Source organism: Ipomoea triloba, chromosome 16 (genome assembly GCF_003576645.1).
Source record: "Ipomoea triloba cultivar NCNSP0323 chromosome 16, ASM357664v1".
NCBI classification, from domain to species: domain Eukaryota; kingdom Viridiplantae; phylum Streptophyta; class Magnoliopsida; order Solanales; family Convolvulaceae; genus Ipomoea; species Ipomoea triloba.
In genome coordinates this window covers 8,449,836-8,455,304 of record NC_044931.1, presented here as the reverse complement: position 1 = coordinate 8,455,304, position 5,469 = coordinate 8,449,836, and the positions used below count along the sequence as shown (strand labels likewise).

At 36.2% G+C, this 5,469-nt stretch overlaps 1 non-coding gene across 1 annotated transcript; it reads left to right on the top strand.

The window, feature by feature from the left end:
- Window positions 1-2,542: 2,542 nt before the first annotated feature.
- On the top strand, window positions 2,543-2,624 carry TRNAS-UGA. The gene has a single exon. It is a non-coding gene; the product is annotated as a tRNA-Ser (tRNA).
- The last annotated feature ends 2,845 nt before the right edge of the window (window positions 2,625-5,469 follow it).

The following is a 5,469-nucleotide window of genomic DNA, read 5'->3' as shown; positions in this document are numbered from 1 at the left end:
GAATGATTATTAATAGTTAAGGAAGAAAAGAGGAAGAGAGATGAAACCCTTATTTAATAAGGGTATGGGTTTTGTCATTAATGAGTTATTCCAAACCATAGTAGCATTCACAAAACCTATCAACCAAACACAAACAATCACTTTCATACACATTCCTTATGCCTAAACCCACCAACCAAACACACCCTAACTTATCACCTACTATATCATCCATTGAGCGGGCGATGTGCACAAGTGGTCAACGATCAAATCCACATGAGCGACTGTTTGGGTGCAAGTCAATGCATCCAAGAGGGAGATGGGATGCCAATACAAATGATAGAGTCTTTGAAATGCTTAACAGTCGTTGGGGAAGATCTTCCTGTTGGCCTCTCTACAATTTGCAATGATAGGCAAAGTAATACGTGGAGCTTGGCTTCCAATTCAATGTCCTTTCAACTAGCTAATAGAGGTGACAATGGAGTAGTATTGTGCTTGGATTTCGATTCCTCGTACTCTTCCTCTACAATTTTTACGAGAAAGTGTGTTGGTTTGGAAGATGGTGACATGAGAAACCCTCAAACCCAATGGTTTAAACTCATTGCATCGAATAAAAAGTAGATATAGATTGAGATTTACATATATTTCATCTTTAAATTCGCTCAGGTAAAAACTTGTGTGAGATCGTCTTACGAGTCTCAATCTGTGAGACAGGTCGAACTTTGATTAATGAGGTAAAAGATTCAACGCATCAATCAAAGATCCGACCCGTCTCACAGATTGAGACTCACGAGACGGTCTCACACAAATATTATGGTACAAAATGTAACGTCTAACATATAAAATTAGTCCCGCTTTAAAGAGTAAGACATAATAAGGGTGTGTTTGGAAACCCGGAAAATGATTTCCGGAAATCATTTTCCGGGTTTTTGGTGTTTGGGAAGGAAGGGGAAAATAGAGTCAATGGAAAATGAGCCCCATTTTGTGGAAAATGACTTCCCCTTTTTTTGGGGGGAAGTCATTTTCCGGATTGCTTCTTCCTTCCCCTTGGGCTCCCTTCCGCCTCTTAACACAAACTGATCGCCGACGGACGGCGAAACCAGTCGGCCGACGGTGACTGGTCAGCCGACGGCGACTGGTTTCTGACTGGAAACCAGTCAGCCACAACGGCCACGACTGGTTTCACCGTGAAACCAGTGACCAGTTGGTCACTGGTTTCCGTGAAACTGTTTTATTTATTTATTTTTAATTTTTTAAAATATTTTTGTTGTGATTTTGTTGATTGTTATATTTGTTATAAATGTTGTTATATTTAAATAAATTAATTAAAATATTCAATTTTACAATTTTGTTTGTTTTCCTATCTATTTTCTGGAAAATGAACCAAACACTCAAAGACAGTTTTCTGCTTTGCAACCAAACACAAGAAAGGAAAATGTTTTCTGAAAAACTCATTTTTCAGAAATCATTTTCCAAAAGTCATTTTCCAGCTTTCCAAACACACCCTAAAGGACAATACAAAAGTAAATTGTTCAACAAATAATAAATTTTCCTATTTATATTTGATGAGAATTAGCTCTTTAAAAAAATTATGTAAGAAACAACCAGAACAAATACTAACCAAGTAAATATACTCTAAATATATATTTCACTAATTAATATAATATAGACATCCACTTTAGCAGTACTTTAACGATTTCATTTTTTTTTTGTAATACAATATATGATAATGGGTTTGGGTGTATGTATTGCAATGATAAGAATAGCCTAAAGTGGGTTCCATTAGTGATAAGAATAGCCTAAAGTGGGTTCCATTTTTGAAAGTGAGTGAGTATTGCAGTGATTAGGATAGCCTAAAGGGTGACTCATACATAGGAATTGGAATCGCAATGGGAATTAGATACTTGGTAATGGTAAATATTGGTAATGATGGATGAAAGTATTTTGCATGTTTGGTAGTATGATGGAATTGAAATGATTACTAATATTGATGTTTGGTGATGTATGACCCTATAATGAAAATAAATATTTTAAAAATACAAAAAAAAAAACAAAAAATCAGAGCAGATCCTAATATAATGACATCAAAGCACTAAACAAAACAAAACAAAACAAAACAAAACAAAAGAAAAAAAGAAAAAAAATCGGAGGATGTAATGAGTATAGGCAAGAGATAGGGACGTGACATATGAGGAAGCTAGGATAAAATGGAAAGATACACGTTTTTAATTAGAGAATGAGATTTTAAATTAAAGGGATAATTAAATATCATAGTTGTGTTTTAAAAAATTATTAACTAAATAATAACTTTAATTTCGATTCTCATTGCTAATGTGTAAACCCAGGAAATTACCTAAATATTTACAATGCCATTATCTAATATTTACAACCCATGAACCTACCCTAATAAGTTCATTCCTCCTACCTCAATACGCACCTACATCCAGCCAAGATGCCTTTTACATATTTGAAAATAAAAATAATTAATGGCGTCAGATTTAGTCAATACACAAGTCAGAATTATAGTTATAAAATAATTTTCTACTTGCTAGAGCCCGTAGATGTCGATATGTCCGAGTGGTTAAGGAGACAGACTTGAAATCTGTTGGGCTTCGCCCGCGCAGGTTCGAACCCTTCTGTCGACGTTACGGAGGTATGAGAGTTTTACACCGGGAACTGAAGGCCGGAATCTTCAATAGCATGAAACATTACTCTTTTTTATTTTATTTTTATTTTATTGCCAAAGTTTATTACTTTAGCTAAAGCCAGCAATCACTAAGCATAGAGACAACACTTGAAGGCATGAATTAAAAATGGAAATTTCATCAGCCTCTTCATGCATAGCTCATACCTCTTTAGGTAGGAATAAGAAATAAGTTAATGTAAGTTGAAACTTGCAAACTACAATTTCATGGATATAATCCATGCATTTTAGATTCAAAATAGGCATGGATTAAAACATTTAAGAATACTCCAGAAGTTAATTTGATAAATTAGGGGTATAACATTGAGACTTATTATTTAGATTTTATTATTATTTAATAGAAAAAATTCATTTTTATCATCCACTATCGACTATTGTGGTATTGTTACATTTAGTTGTGGTATTGCCAACCAATTGTTGCTCCTTGCATTGATTTAATTTGTCATTAGGCCACAATGAAAATAAAGTTACTCAAATTCATGCAATTAAATAAAAACAAACATTTATATGTATAAATGGTAGAATAATAAAATTATAGTCAAATTTTATAATTTTTATAATGTAATATATAAATAATGATATTAAAAATTGGACATTAATATAATATAACCACACTAAAAATCTATTTTATTTATGCGATTACAATTAAGTTGAGAAATTAATATCTAGTCTAGCTAGTATAAACTAATCTAAAATCTAAAACCTAAAATCTATCTATTTGACATTCGCTGCAATGAGCTTAAACCACTGAGTTTGAGGATTCCTCATATCACCCTCTTGCAACCCAACACACTTCCTCGTCAAAATCAAAGACGACGAGTACGAGGAATCATAATCCAAACACAGCTCCACCCCATCGTCTCCTTTGTTAGCCAACTGAAGCATGGAAGCCAAGTTCCATGTGCTCCCCTCGTTCATGCAATCGCCGGAAAGGGTAGCCGGATGTCCATCCCTTTCGGCCGCCAAGCACGTCGACGTTCCCAACAGGTGTATCGGCATCCCATCCGCCCCGTGCGCCCACCGGCTCGCGCCCAAGCAGTCGCTCATGTGCAACCGCCCGCTGTCCACTCGCGCACATTTCCCACTCAATGGATGGTACAATAGGTAGTAAGTTGCTTCACTCGACCCTGGATCTTCACAACATAGAGAAAAACATCTAAGTTAGTCATTCTGTCAATCCTGGACCGGACCGTGGCCTACACAGCTGTGTGGTGTGGATCATACTATCAAATAATATGCATTCATTATATTAAAAATGTACATTATATTCAGGTCATGTACATTATTTGTGTACTGAAATAATATACATTTAGTATATTAAAAATATACATTTTGTTATGGTTCACACAGCACTATGTGGACCTATATTCAGGTCATGTACATTATTTGCGTACTGAATGTACATTATATTGTATAATGTACATTTAGTACGCAAATAATATACATTTAGTATATTAAAAATGTACATTTTGTTATGGTCCACACAGCACTATGTGGACCTATATCCAGGGAATATACATTATTTGTGTACTAAATGTACATTATATTGTATAATGTACATTCAGTACACAAACAATGTATATTTAATACATTAAAAATATACTTTTTGTTATGGTCCACACAACAATATATGCAAAACAAAAAAAAATGTTAAACTAAGATAGGAAATATTGATAATTACCTTGGAGTTTTGTTTGGAGAAACTCTAGTTTGGAGTGAAAGGTAGGATTTCTAAGGGCAGTCCAATTGCCATTGAACATGCCAAATGTTTCCTCCATACCACGTTTGCCTTCCCTAAAGTAATAGCTCCCTTGGAGAGCCCAAACAGCCCAGTCCAAATCTTTATCAGCCAAATAGGCAAGAATGCAAGGCAAGTGAAGGTTGTCGGGCTCACTCACTTCCCTTTGGTCGATCCCAAACTCAGACACAAACAGAGGGGCAGCGTCTTTCCCTATAAGCAAGAACCCTTCTTTATCCTCCATTTCCTGTGTGATGTTGTAGCAAACCTTGTTCAATGGCCCGGCCTCCCACATCTTCGATTGCCCCTCCGAGAACGCGTATCGATGCGTCTCGTAAACCATCTTCTTCCTCATCATGTTGAGCCCCAGTGGCTTTTGCTTTAGGAACCTGAAATCAAGATCGTAGTCCAAACCTGAGATGATCACTAGCAGATTTGGGTTTGCCCTGTTTAGTGTTTTTGCTCCCTTCTCTACGTTCTTGTACCATACGCTCTCATTTTGCAACGGCCCACGCAGCTCATTCCTCAAGCTTATGCCCACCACCTATCACAAAAAACAACAAAATTTTATTTGTTTTGCATATTAGATAACCATTCATGTTTTTTAGATGACAAGAAAAAAACACGACCACTACTAAGGGTATTTGAATTAGGTAAATTCTACTTTAGAACAATGTCAACAATATAAAAAATCAAAAACCACCACCCCATCAATTCAAAAATCTACTTTCAGCAAAGATCTATTCAAAAGTCATTGATGTGATTACCCTTATGACTCTGGCCAGCAAAGACCATAGGAATGCATGCAAATTAAACATACCATGGGTGTATCTTTGTAGAGGCTAGCAACCGTGGCTAGGCCTTGCAACCATTCTTTGGGATCGAAATACTTGTCGCCGAAGAAGCCATTACCGTCGTTGTTAGCGCAGCACCACATAGGCTCGCTGACCTGGTTATCAAGCACCATCATGATGCCATGTCTCCCAACCTCTTCAATCACTGCCTTGTGAGCATCAACCAGACTGAGGCTCAAAAGGTCGGGATTGTG